Raw genomic sequence first — 14,897 nt, 5'->3', positions numbered from 1 at the left:
TCTAGACATCAGTGCATAGACTTCTACTGATTTGTGTGGAAATCAGAACATCAGAAGGGGAAAAATGGGGGACACATAGAGCTTTCGTCTTCAGTTAGTGGAGCCACATTTCAAACCCCTCTGCACTGTCTGTAAGTCAAAAAACTGGTGGATGACACCCATTAATGCCTGCCAGGGTAACACTATCAGCTTTTCTGATACTCCCAATAAAGCTTAATCACTTAATGACCAAATTACTTATTTCTCTGCAGAAGGAAGACAAATGATAATAGTGGGGAAAATGGGAGTGCACACACAGCTGCTGGTATGGGAAGGAAAATAGGGGACCCAAGAATTGGGGGCACACAGAGCCCCTAGTGGGGGAGTGAGTGAGGGAACGTGGTATGGATGGAGAGGGAAAAGGAGGTACACAAAGCCCCTCTTGGGGGGAAAGGGAAATGAGATGGCCCTAGAGTCACCTGCCTACAGGGAGAATGACAGACCCTAGTATGGGAGAGGGAGGAATGGGGGGCACATAAAACCCTTAATCGGGGGAAGGGAGAAATAGAACCCCTGCCATGGGGGTAGGGATGGGGAGGAGGGCAGTGAAGGGCATGGGGGGAAAGGGAAATGAGAGGCACACAGAGCCTGTGCCCGGTAGAGAAGGGGAAATGGGGAAAACACAGAGCCTGTGGCATGAGGGAGAAGGTGGCGGGAGTTGCAGGTAGTCCTTGAATAGAGGGGAATGGGAAGGTGGCACTCAGGGACATTGTGGAAAGAGTCGAGAAATGCAGTGAACTCAGCCACCAGAAACAATGAAGTATATGACCCTCTAAGTTCCTACCCACCTTCTTAAAACTTCTCTCTCTCCCTTTGTATTTTTTTTTGTATATTTCTTAAATGTTTGCACCATCTCCCAGTTTACTTTCCAAGACAGGCCTCAGTTCAGCAGGGTCCATAAGATGGTCTAACTCCAAACACACAAGTAATTCCACTGACTTAAATAGAACTACTTATGTGCTTAAAGCCAGGGACATGCTTAAGTCTCTTGCTGAACTGGGATCTTAATGAAGTTATTAACACTGGGCCTGACACTGGGCCCAAGGATATCTTCCCCCAACTTGATATGTTGTTATTTATTCTTTCTCTTTGTTAACAGTTCTTTATGCAATATTCAGTCCATGTGACAGGCTTCTATCCAAGCCAGTTTGAATTATATTTTTCAAGTATCTTTTTGTGAAATGCTGTGTCTAATGTTTTACTAAAGTTAGTTCTATATTACATCTAGTGCATTCCCTACATGGTGTTTGTAAGAATTTATACGATTGATTTAACCACCTGAATTTAAGTTTCAGAATTTAGTTTGAAATCTTTGCAGTGATAACCAAAGCCCCTGTAAATTAAATCTGTGAAATGTTATCATTGTGTGATAAATTCATCTGATTTCTCCCTGTTCTGCATCATTGGCACAAGGGAGTGAATCAAAGGTGTTTAACACAAATAAACTATGTAGTTTTCTTAGAAGAGAAGAAGCTTCTGTTTTTACCCAACAATATCGGGTCCACTTTCTCTATAATCAGAGTATTACAAAGCCAGCAAAGAATAATTTGTATCAGAGGTTCTGTGACGGAATGAAATGGAGCTCTTTTGAAGAATGATCTCTGAAAGCACAGCATGAAGCTCAAATAAAGTGAAGGACATTCGCTATTACAAGTAATGTCCTTAATAATCTTGTTAGTCTAGTCTCCCTCTGTACGAGACAAATGGAACATTATTGGCTTATGGGCTGTAGTAAATAATTTAGTTTCCAATATTCAGGCTGCTTTGACAGTAAATTAAAATGACATGAAAGGGGCTTGTTGAATAAAGAAAGTATCCAATCAAATTTAATTGGCATGACTAAGGCAGTAGAAATATGTTTTATAATTAAACCATGTTGTCTTGGAGCTTTATAAGCATGTATGAATCAAAATGTCAAAAATTATTCTTTGATACTGTGCATTTAAAACTTTGCATGGTGAATAGTTTTCTTAAACAAGGTTCTAGACATACATATTGATGCAACATGAAAATAGTTATCAAGTTTTAAATAATAAGTTATAAGTCTGGTTTTAACATTTATCTACCAATCCAGGGAAGATTCCCTCAGAAGACAAAAACAATTTTGCTGTCCTCCTTGTTATATATTTTTTTTAAAATTAGATATACGAAGTCTATAATCCAGTTATATGTCAGGTACGACCTATTCCTCTCTGGCTTCAAATTCTTCACCTGTTGCTGCAATGTAAATGTAAATTATTCTTAAGAAATGAAAGTAGGAAGGAAGGAAGGAAACAGGAGGAAGTAAAAATGAGAGAAGGGAAGGAAAAAGAAAGAGGGGCAGCGAAAAGGGAGGAGAAAACCAAAAACATATTTTAATTGAGCCAGTTCCTTGAATCTTTGCTTTTTCAGTCAAGCATTTCTAAGGTTAATTTTTTGCTGTTTGGACACTGTTGATTTCTCTCTAAGTAACCTATGTATTAACCTTTCTGCCAGTTTACCAAGATCATCTCTGAAAAAGAGAGTTGACTGTGTCTCACCATTTATCTTCTAGAGAGACATTTTTTATGGGTACAAGGAAGAGAACACCTTCAGAACTTCATAGAAACTTGTTTCTTTCAGACCATTTGTCCTTTTCTCATGTACAAAAAACAGTAGTGGGAAGTGCTCAATTATAATACTCTACATAATGATGGTTCCCTGTTCAACACAAAGTAAGAATATACATCATTTTGCAATGTATTGTACGTGGAAGAGATTTTCTACAAGAACTAAGAGAGACATTATTGAATACTTTATAATTTATAGCCTTTGAAGGTACAGACATGTTGATCCATCAAAAATTACTCTAAATATTCAGAAGTTATCAACTCTTTTTATTAGAATTGTAGGTTATAATGTTCCAGGATATTTGTTTTCTGGGTTTCAGGGGGCCTTCCCCTGACTTGGGTGAGGTCATTGCAGTTATTTCTTCATCTAAAATAAAGATGAAACGAAGAGACACAGACAAATGTGCAGTCCAGTGCACTTAAAAGTCTGTCCTGTTTAAGAAGGTGAGATGTATCTGAAATTTCTTTTTAAAATTAAAAAGAAATATTACCCATTAAAAAGTCTTCCAGAAACAACTTTATGCAGTAATAACAGCCAGAAGACTTCTTTTCCAGTTTCAGAATGTTAATCATTCAAGATTAGTTGTGTGTCAATGTGGATAGTTCTCTGAAGACAGCTGCTCAATATGCACTTGCAGTCAAAAAAGCTAACTGAATGTTAGGAACCATTAGGAAAGGGATAGATGGTAAAACAAAAAATATCATCTTGCCACTATATAAATCCATGGTACAACCACACAGTGCTGTTCTGGTCACCCCATTTAGAAAAAGATATTTCAGAACAGAGAAAACTACAGAGAAGAGTAACAAAAATGATTAAGGGTATGGAACAACTTCTGTATGAGGAAAGATTTAAAAGATTGGGACTGTTCAACATGGAAAAGAGATGACTGAAGTGGGATATCTTAGAGATCAATAAAATCATGAGTGGTGTGGAGAAAGTGAATAAAGAAGTGTTATTTACCTCTTCACCTAACAGAAGAACCAGAAGTCATCCAATGACATTAACTGACAGCAGGTTTAAAAGGAACACAAGGAAGTGCGTCTTCACACAATGCACAGTCAACCCGTGGAAGTTGTTGACATGGGATGTTGTGAAGGCCAAAAGTATAACTGGATTAAAAAAGAATTAGATAAGTTCATGGAGGACAGGTCCACCAGTGGTTATTAGCCAAGATGGTCAGAGACCCAACCCCATGCTCTTGGTGTCCCTAAACCTCTGACTGCTAGATGCTGGGACTGGACAACATGGGATGGATGACTTGATAAAGTGCCCTGTTCTGTTCATTCCCTCTGAAGCATCTGGCAATGGCCACTGATGAAGACGGGATACTGGGCTAGATAGACCATTTCCATCTGATTGTGTAATTACTAATATATTATTTGACAGTTGAAACTTTGTCAAACTTAAGAACATAAGAATGGCCATAATGGATCAGACCAATGGTCCATCTAGTAGTTATGTCAAATCTAATTCTCTTGCAATGGAGGTTTAGGGAAAGACTTCAGAAGTTTGGTGCATAACTTTATATAATTGAGAAAATCTGCCTTAGGCTTGGTTCTTAATCTTCAGATTTGGTGACATCAAGCAGAACCTTACCATCTAGAAGATTTTGTCAAAATGTAAGGACTGAATATTTTGTCATGACATCCAGGTTCCAATAAATATGTCATCATATATTAATGATTGACTGATTTTATTATTAATCATATTTGGATTGTTTTAGTAAAATAACTGCTTAGGATTCCACTCTTGAGCCTAACTCTTCTCTTATTTACAGCAGCGTAAATCTGGAGTAACTCCTTTGAAAGTCTATGATACTGCTGTGAGAAGAGAACCATTGAGCCCATTGAATCTGAATTGATAGACAATTTATGTTTTTACTCTGGCCTTAGGGTTGAACTTGCTTCTCTCTGAAATTCATCTCATTTCATCTTCATCTAACTTTTAAAAAGCATCTTGGACATTTAAGTTATTTATAGAATGATCACTCTGTTATACGGGGCCAAACATTTCACCTTATATTTTCTTTATTTTAAAAACGGCCTTAATATTTGTCATTAAAACTTGACCCTTGTACATATTTGCAGAGTTCTATTGAGGGAGGTTTCTGGCTTATTAAATAGAACACTTGCTATTTATTATGAAAGTTTGGTTTCAGCAAGGTGCTTCAAAATATGGGACCTGATTTTCCAATGTGTTACTCCAGTTTTTTGCCTATATAACTCGGTTGATTTTTGTGGAACTCCCCTGGCATAAAACTGGTTTAAACAATGGAAATTCAAGTTTGATAATGTGCCACTTATTTTTCTTCTATTTATCTGTTTTCTTTCCCCTTCATGTCTTTTTTTCTAATTTGCCATCATATGTTGAGACTGATTCATTTTCTTCAATTCCTCCTCCCCCACCACTAGCCCCTTTTTGGGTCAGTCTTATTTGTCTTGTTATGTGCACCAGGTTTTCAGTAAACATTCACTTTCTCCTCTTTTTTTTCTGCTAGATAAATTAATTGGAAGAATGTGGTTGAATACTGTGGATGGTAAATTCAGACAGAGTGAAGATTAGGACTGTTATATAATTCTTATGGGTTAGAACTCATACAGCTGAGTAGGCAAGATGAAAATAACGAAGTCTGTTATAGTTGTGCATTGCCTTTCTCCAACTGAATTGCTCTGAAATGCTCCAAAAGACCTTTCTTCTACCTCACTGGAAAAATATACTTTTATTTGATTAATCTGGAAACACGGACAGTTTGTTTCTGAAAAGAAAATATTTCTTGAAACAACCCTTAATGAAAAAGAATATGTGCTTTAGATAAACTATTTAAACTTGGGCATCCTACTGAAATCAAGTGTAGAGAAGACAGTCTTCTTTTATCTGTGGATTTTTTGCGTGGTGTTTATTTTTTTGCATAGCCTAGTTATGTGGGGGGGCAGATTGTAATGGATTTCCAGATTAAAAAAAGAAGTGGGTGAAAATAGATTCACTCCAGGTCCAATGAGTGCTTTCCTGTACTAGCATTACAGGGGCTAGTATGGCAATTTCTAAAAAACAGGTATACAAAATTATATTTTCACATTGTGATTTAGTTAACTAGACAACCTCTGTAATGTCGAGGGTGTCATTTTTTTGTTATGGAGTCTAAATTATATTCAGTCAATACAGAAAAAGACTTGGGAGCTATACTGTGTGAAAAATGACCATGTGTGATAGATTTTTACAAGACAAAATTCACAGTGATACAATTGCTTACCTTTTCACAGTGACACTTATTAGAACTTATGAGAATCATAACAGGTAATCTTTTCCTAGAGGCAACATAACTTTGTATTTGTTTGTTAGAGTATTGTGTGTTATTAGGAAGATATGTAGTTCATCTTGTTTAGCTGAGACATTGCTATACTGTGTGTCATAGTAGCACACTTAAATTCTTACAAACATCTTACTTACAGGTTTAGTATTTTTAGAAGTTCGTGATCAAAATGCTAAACATTTTAAAAACTGTAACTAGAGGTTTAGAGTCGGTTTTCTTGCACATCTATTTATTCTGAATGTCATTCAGAATATATAAATTTTTCCCCTGTAAAAGTTCCCATTAAATATTTCATATAGGCAGGGAGTTGAAAAGGTATTTATTTTGGTTCAGTTGAGGTTTGGATTCAGTTACATTTGGTGTGTTTGGGTTCAGTTCTGGTTCCAGGCACCAAAAAAAAAAAAAAACCCAACCCCCAACACCCCCCCCTCCCCCAAAACCAACAGTTCGGTTACCATGTCAAATCAAATTTCAGTCTTGGTGGAAGTAAATTTGAAAAAAATAGTTGAAATTTAAAATTGACACCAGTTTGATATTTGATCATTTATTTATTTTTTTAATCTTTACATGAGTTTTCCTAGTGTTTTTCTGCTGTCAAATAACATATTTTTAATGAATAATTTGTTGGAGTGAATTAAAATAATATCTTCTGCGATGAAAGGATAAATTTGAGATTGGGGCCTAGGCCCTGCCTCAGCTGACACAACTGGAGGGAGTAGCTGCCACAGGGGTTGGGGAAGGGTGGGAAGAAGCCTGTCTAAAGGGAGAAGAGTTGGGGAGCCATTACCTTTTTTTGAGGGTTTGAAGAGTTATTGTTAACATCTGGGACAAGGGAGCATTCTACTTCTTATCTCCCTATGGGGGAGTCTCAAATATAGTTCCTCTATCTCAGGGCCCCTCTGTGGCCACCTGTGGTGTGCAGGCAGCTCCTAAGCTTCCCCTTTCCGTTCCTGTTCTTGTGGGCTGCCCTCCTGCTCATGTGATTTTCTTCTCATTATACTGGGGGAAAGCCTTTCTGGTTGCCATCACATACCTGTTTGTTTGTTTTCTTGTTTTGTACTGAAAATAAGATCCCAGTCATTTTTTTAAATCTCAAGCTTAAAAAATGCTGAACCTTTATTTTAACCAGTAACACAATTTTTTTTTCAATTCAGTTCTGGTTCAGTAGTAGGGAAGATTATGATTCAGGTTTGGTTCTGGTTAAGGTAAAAATACCGGTTTGAACTGGTTCTTTGGTTCAACTCCCAGCATATAGGTGGAATATGAGTATAAAAAGTAGATTTTTAATGCTTTTGTGTAGACTCAGGAGAGTCTTTCCTGCAATATCTAACTGAAAAGGTAATGAACTGTAAAATATGTTGAAATGATTGGGGATTAAAAATCTCTGGTGTGTAGTGACAGTACAATTATATTCCACAGTAAAGGTTTCTTGTATTAAGAGTAATAAATAAAACTTATTTTTTCCACTGTGATTGGTTGTCACCACCATAATGATAGCTTTGACCTTCTTCCTCTTCAAATGTCATTAGCCTGTGACCAAATAGTCAGGATGTTACAGAATGCTTTGGAAGACTGTACATGAAAGTAGGCTTAGCAGCAATTTTTGTAAAGCTGCTGGGCCAAAACCAGAAGTAGCGATTAAGCACAAAAATGTGATGTGTTGTAAGTTTTGGCACTTCTTGCATTATTGCTCTCATGTTACTATTTTGCAAACATTTTCGAATTTTTAACATACGCTAGTCTTGAAAGAATGCTTGCATTAAAAAACATCTAGGCTTGGCAGAATTTGATTTTTACTTTTTTATAATTTTGGTGCATAATATCAGTGTTTATTGTTAAGCATTCATTTTTTTCTGTTTAAATTTTCATGTTGCAGAAAATTATTGGGGTTTCAGACAAAGAGAGGTGACTTAATGACAGCAGACATCGAGATTCAAAAAGTTTAAACTTTATAACAGTTAAAACAAAAATTGTCAACAGCACATTTCAAAATATACAAATAAATATCCTTAAATCAAACTCTAATAAGTTCTCAAGCAGTATTTTCTTTCTTTACCTCTCTCTGAATTTGTATTATCATTTATGGAAATATGTTTTCAACAGTTTGTGTGTGTACAGTGAAACTGATGTTTACTGACATTTACCGATAAAAATCTAATCCTTCCAAGCCTAAAGACATCAAAAAATTCATACTTGAGTTCATGCCATGGTACATTATAGCTGAGTGAAGTACAGGTATTAAGCCACTTAAGTCCAAAGTATCAAGTCAGTACCTGTAATATTCAAAACTGTATGCATTCAGTTCTATGGCAAAAAAACAGTTGGAGTGCTGCAAAATAATTCCAACTTTCTTTTGTAGAGCATCCAAATGGGAAAAAATATAATTCCTTTAGTAAGTAGTTCAATATCTCTAAACTGATGCATCACCACGTGTAGAACGTGGGCCTATATTTTAAACATTTCTTAGAATGATACAAAGTGTAAACAGTATGGAAATACTAAAATGCTAAACTGTTGAATGCTGTACTGGTTCATCAGAATGTTGAGCCTTTTTGACTTTCTTTCCTTCCCTTTTATTCTCAGGCACTATATGTCTAGCTGGGAGGTCAGGGAAGTTGCTGTCTTGATACCCATGTGTCTCTCCATTGTGTTGCTCCTATAAGCAGTAGCTAACTCTTTTGCTCTTCCTGAAGACTAAAAGCATTGAGCATTTAGCTTCTTTTGGCTCAAGAAGCAAGGACTATGAATCTTTCCGTGATCTTGCAGTCCTTGAATCTGTACAGTGCAACTTCCCTTATCAGCGGCCATCTCGATAGCTAGAGAGAGAAGGTATGTGAAGTAATATCTTTTACTGGACCAACGTCCATGGGTGAGAGAGACAAGTTTTTGAGCCACACAGGAGACATGAAGAAGACATTTGTTTGGCTCAAATGCTTGTCTCTCTTACCAACACAAGTTGTCCAGTGAAATATATTACCTCACACATGCTATCTCTGTAATATCCTGGGCCCAAAACGGCAACAGTTACACTGGATAGCTAGCAATTTTTACTTTAAAAAAAAATAGTAGCAAGCAAATACGTGCAAATAAGTGGATATGTTTGTACTAATATTTGGCAGACTTTATTTTGTGCATAATTTTAAGTGGGTTTAATATCCTGTATAATTGCACAGAAGTCTCTCATCAGTCTTAATGAATGTGCAAACAAATCTATTTCTTTCCAAAATCATGTAAATAATTTTATTTCCCTTTTTAAAGTAAAAAAGGGGATTCTTCATAGCATTGGTTACAAGAAATGCGTGTTTACGTACTCCAAATTTGTCTGAACCTCTGAGACGCTAGGGTGGAAAACTCCTTCACTTTATAAGAACTTTTGAATTGGATTGGGGTAGGTGGATAGTGAAAGAGTGAAACATTGAAAATGTGCCTAAATAACATGCTGTTACAAGCCTTATGATAGACTCGTGTTTGACTTAGCAGTTTTTGGAACCTAATAAAAAGAATTTAATTGACAATTTCTTGAAATTGCTAAGAAAACCAAAAGATGTTGGTAGAGTATAATAAGGAGTTTCTCATCACTGTCTTCAAGATTGAGCCTATACAAAAAAAAAAGGATTTATCTCTGTGGTAACTCTAAGTAATTGATATACAGACAAGGTTTGGTTCCAATTTGCCAGCAATAAAGTTGTAATAGGGTTTTCTCTGCAATTTTAGCCTTAATGTGCTCATTCCAGAGAGCGGTATTTTTCCAAGCGAACAAATAACATCAGTAAAGCTTACGATCAGTAATAGCCGCACACTGATGCTCGCATTAAACTTGTTAAATCAATTCACTAGACACTTTCTAAAGTGGACTGTCTGTTTACTTTGACTTGCACCCTATGAGGATTATCCATAAGTTACATTTATTTGAATGATCTTTACATTCAAAATTTGTAATTATTTATGTTTGATTGTGGTTACAAATCTCAGGGGTTTTTTCAGCTTTATTTTTGTGGCATCTTGTTTTTCCAGCTTAGTTCTTTAAGGATATAAGTATAGTGACACAAAGTACTAGGTATTGTATGTTTCGCCTCAGCCAAATCTTAAATGAGCACTTTGCTGCATAATTTTCCCCCAGTATTTGTATATTCCATATTATTGTTTACTGAAGATACCAATCCACTATGTGCAGACTGGTTCTTCTAGGATACAAAAATTAACATATAAATAATGTAGGATGGCAGTATTTTGAAATAATTAGCAAAATATGGTAAGTACTAAATGATTTATTTAAGAAGTAATTTACTCAGATTTGCTGAATAAGATATTAGAGTATGAAAAGACATAGTGTACTCTGAAAAGCATCATTTTGTAGATGGTTTATCTACCAACTCTGCTTCATTTTTCAACTGGAACAAACCTAGCATGCTACTGCGTATTGCCTTTTGTTGGTAAACACAAAGAGATATCTGAAGTAATCAATCTTGCTTATCAGTAATACTCAGTATGTTTCCCTTTCTACTATTTTACCCTTTTGCCTTCATAAATCTTGATTAATTTAAAACAAACAATGCAAATGTTCTAAAGTTAGATGTCTTTTATATAGTAGTGAAGTAAGTATATTAAGAGGTAACTCAAAACAAAAATAATGGCATTGTTTGCTATATCTAATAAATAAACTATGAGCTGTTTTTAGGAAAGGGCCACTGGAGAAGAAGCAGATGTGGGCAATGGGAAATAGCCTTTCCTGAATAAAAAAATTTGATCACATGTGTATAAATGAAATTTGCACGGATTGTTATGATTATCTACCATTTTATTGCAATCTCAAGACTGAGTCCACATATGTAGCACAGTGAGAAAAAACCTGCTGCCTCAGAAAGGTTCCAGCTGTCCCTTCATGCATCACTCCCTCCTCCAGTCAAAATAATCCTTTACTTTCCCCCTGTGTATAAATAGCACTTTATAAGCTGCATGTGTAAACTTAAAAATGATTAACAAATTGGGATTAAAAAATATTGAGGAAATATAGATGGAAAAACTTTTATTCTGTTTTTTAGGCCCAACACTTTGATATATTTACACACCCATACCTGTCAGTCAGGGAAATGCAGCCAACTAAAATTCCCTCCAGACTCTCTCTCATCTAAAAGTATTTTAGTCTCCACTTGGTTTTATTTTTGTCTCTTTTCCTTTTCACACATCCTTGGGGGAGGGGTGTGTGAAGTGGGGTTAATGAAAATGAAGGAATCTCCTTTTCTTCAATACAGCATACCACAAATCCATACAAGAATCAATACAGGTGCACCTAGGAAGAATCAGGAAGGAGCTGTCATTTCCTTTATTTATAAATTTATTATGCCACTACCTTCTCCATCATATTTGATCCTTTCCTACTGGAAGAATGGAGGTTCCATGCCTTACGTAACTTCAATTTTGTTTCCTTTAGAAATAAAGAAGTAATCTGACCTTGTTAGCTTCTACATATCACCTCTGCTCTCCACAAGGCCAGCACAACTCTATGTTACTCTTAAATCCACTTAACACCTATTTTTGATGTCTTTAGTGGAATTTGAGTGGTACATGCAGGCTCCCTGACTTGGGTGAATGTCACCCTTTCTGGGTTTGTAATGTATAAGGTGGGGGCAAAAGGAAGTACCATTCTGGAAAGAATGACTTACCAATGACTGTTTCTCATAGACTCCTCTTTCCCATCCTGCAACACAAATCAAGGAGTTGTTTAAAACAAGTAGTTTGCAGATTATTAGAAAAGTAAAAGTCATAAGAAGCAAAGATTGGTGATAGAAGGCTACTTTATTCAACTCACAACTTCAACTAACATAGAACATTATTTCATTTTAAATAGATTCTGCCTCCTACCTCAGGATTGACTGAAGTTTAGACTATATTGGTACTCTCCGCATTCCATACTCCTTAAAAACCTATTATAACTTGTAAATATTTTGACATAGTCTCCCACTATTTGCCCTTCTCCTTTTTGTGGTTAATTTGATTTGATAGTTAAGTTGTTAGCTTAGGATATGTATTGACTGAAGAGGAATTGGATGGGTAATGCTATATAATACGCATACCTTGATTGGCTTGCCATCCATCACACAGTTTGGATTTTGGAATGCAGAGTGGCGGTTGGGCTCATGATACAGACTAGTATCATGCCAACTGACAACATGAAAGATACTGAATTATATATTATATATTATAATTATATATTATAATTCAGGGAAATTACATCTGTATTTCTCTTCTGTGGTCACCCACTCCTAGTACTCAGTAGGAGTAAACTACTGACCACCTGACCAGGATGGAGATGGTGACTGTGAAATGCTCTGAGATTAGAGAGGCTATTAAAATAGAAAACTAAATAATAATGGAGAATTTCAACTATCCCTATATTGACTGGGTACGTGTCACTTCAGGATGGGATGCAGAGAGAAAGTTTCTAGATATTATAAATGACTGCTTCTTGAAGCATCTAGTCCTGGAGCCACAAGTGGAGAGGCAATTCTTGAGTTAGTCCTAAATGGAGCACAGTGTTTGGTCCAAGAGATGAATGGAGCTGAACTGTTTGGCAATAATGACCATAATATAATTAAATTTAACATCTTTGTTGGGGGGAAAATACCAAAGAAGCCCACTACAGAAGCATTTAGCTCAGAAGTGGGAACTGCACAAAACTGAGGAAGCTAGTTAAATGTAAATTAAAAGGTTCAGGCACAAAAGTGAAATGTTTTCAAGCTGCATGGAAACTTTTAAAAAATACCATAATAGATGCTCAGATTATAATAGAGGCTCAGATTAATTATATACCCCAAATTTAAAAACATAGCAAGAGGACCCAAAAGTGTCACCATGGTTAAACAACAAAGTGAAAGAGGTGGTTAGAGGCAAAAAGGCATTCTTTAAAAACTGGAAGTTAAATTCTACTGAGGAAAACAGAAAGGAGCATAAACTCCTGCAAGTCAAGTATCAAAGGCAGGCCAAAAAAGAATTTGAAGAGCAACTAGCAAAAGACTCAGAAACTAAGTACATCAGAAGCAAGAAGCCTGCCAAACAATCAGTGGGGCCACTGGATGATTGAGGTACTGAAGGAGCACTCGGGAGAAGATAAGACCATTGCGGAGAAACTAAATGAATTCTTTGCATCGATCTTCACCACAGAGGATGTGAGGGAGATTCCTACATCTGAACCCTTCTTTTTAGGTTAGAAATCTGAGGAATTGTCCCAGATTGAGCTGTCAGTAGAGGAGGTTTTGGAACACACTGATAAATTAAACATTAATAAATCACCAGGAACTCAAATGTGAAATTGCAGAACTACTAACTCTGGTATGTAACGTATTACTTAAATCAGCTTCTGTAGCAGATGTCTGGAGAATAGCTAATGTGATGCCAACTTTTTAAAAAGGCTCCAGAGGCAATCCAGTCAATTACAGGTAAACCTAACTTCAGTCCCAGGCAAGTTGGTTGACACTATAGTAAAGAACAGACTGATCAAACACAAGATGAACATAATCTGTTGGGGAAGAGTCAACACAGCTTTTGTAAAGGGAAATCATGCTTCACCAAGCTATTATAATTCTTTGAGGGGGTCAACACATGTGGAAGAGGGTGATCCATTTAGCAGAGTGTACTTGGACTTTCGGAAAGCCTTTGACAAAGTACTGACCAAAGGCTCTTAAGCAAAGTAAGCAGTCATGGGATAAGAGGGAAAGTCCTCTGGTAGATCCTTAAATGTTTAAAACACAGGAAACAAAGGGTAGGAATAAATGCTCAGTTTTCAGAATAGAAAGAAGTAAATAGTGGTGTCCCACAGGGGTCTCTACTGGGACCAGTCCTATTCAACATATTCATAAATAATCTGGAAAAAGGAGTAAACAGCAAGGTGGCAAAAATTGCAGATGATACACAACTACGTAGGATAGTTAAGCCCAGGGCTGGCCAACCTGTGGCTCCAGAGCCACATGCGGTTCTTCAGAAGTTAATATGTGACTCCTTGCATAGGCACCAACTCTGGGGGTGGAGCTATAGGTGCCAACTTTCCAATGTGCCTGGGGGGGGGGGAGGAAAGGGGGTGCTCACTGCTCAACCCTTGACTCTGTCACAGGCCCTGCCCCTACTTCACCCCTTCCCCCAAAGCCCCCACTCCTTCCTACCCCCTTTCCTGAGCCTGCCATGCCCGTGCTCCTCTCCCTCCCCCCAGAGCCTCCTGCATGCTGCAGGAGGCATGGGGAAGGAAGGGGAAGCGCTGATCAGCAGGGCTGCTGGCAGGCGTGGGGGAGCTGATGGGGGGCTGCTGATGTATTACTGTGGCTCTTTGGCAATGTACATAGGTAAATTCCCTTCTCAGGCACAGGTTGGCCACCCCTGGTTAAGCCCCAAGCAGACTGTGAAGAACTACAAAAGGATCTCTCAAAACTGAGTGACCGGGCAACAAAATGGCAGATGAAATTCAGTGTTGATAAATGCAAAGTAATGCACATTGGAAAATATAATCCCAACAATACATACAAAATGATGGGATCTAAATGAGCTGTTACCACTCAAGAAAGAGTCATTGTGGATAGTTCTCTGAAACATCTGCTCAATAGGCAGCGGAAGTCAAAAAGCTAACAGAGTGATGGGAATCATTAGGAAAGCGATAGATAATAACACAGAAAATATGATATTGCCTCTATATAAATCTATGCTATGCCCACATCTTGAATACTGCATGCAGTTCTGGTTGCCCATTTCAAAAAAGATATATTAGAATTGGAAAAGGAACAGAGAAGGGCAACAAAAATGATTAAGGGTATGGAACATCTATATGAGGAGAGATTAGAAAGACTGGGACTGTTCAGCTTGGAAAGGAGATGACTAAGGGCAGATATGATAGAGGTCTATAAAATCATGAATGGTGTAGAGAAAGTGAATAAGGAACTTCTTTTTACTCCTTCATGTAAGAGAACCAGGG

At 37.1% G+C, this 14,897-nt stretch overlaps 1 protein-coding gene and 1 long non-coding RNA gene across 5 annotated transcripts in view; one reads left to right on the top strand and one right to left on the bottom strand.

Annotated features, from left to right (window-relative positions):
• LOC123370276 overlaps window positions 1-12,073 on the bottom strand; it is a 31,154-nt gene extending 19,081 nt beyond the window's left edge. For 2 of the 4 annotated variants that reach the window (XR_006579348.1, XR_006579345.1), the window contains exons 1-3: window positions 12,016-12,055; window positions 11,605-11,639; window positions 11,017-11,231 (exon numbers count right to left, since the gene is read on the bottom strand). This is a non-coding gene — a long non-coding RNA (uncharacterized LOC123370276). Of the gene's footprint in view, window positions 1-11,016; window positions 11,232-11,604; window positions 11,640-11,803; window positions 11,943-12,015 lie in introns of those variants that run through there. The other 2 variants (XR_006579346.1, XR_006579347.1) reach the window with 2 other exon arrangements.
• NPAS3 (neuronal PAS domain protein 3) overlaps window positions 1-14,897 on the top strand; it is an 836,061-nt gene that overhangs the window by 282,971 nt on the left and 538,193 nt on the right. The gene's annotated exons all lie outside the window — the stretch shown is intronic.

Source organism: Mauremys mutica, chromosome 4, assembly GCF_020497125.1.
Source record: "Mauremys mutica isolate MM-2020 ecotype Southern chromosome 4, ASM2049712v1, whole genome shotgun sequence".
NCBI classification, from domain to species: domain Eukaryota; kingdom Metazoa; phylum Chordata; order Testudines; family Geoemydidae; genus Mauremys; species Mauremys mutica.
The sequence above is the reverse complement of the archived record's forward strand: the minus strand, read 5'-3'. Positions and strand labels throughout refer to the sequence as shown.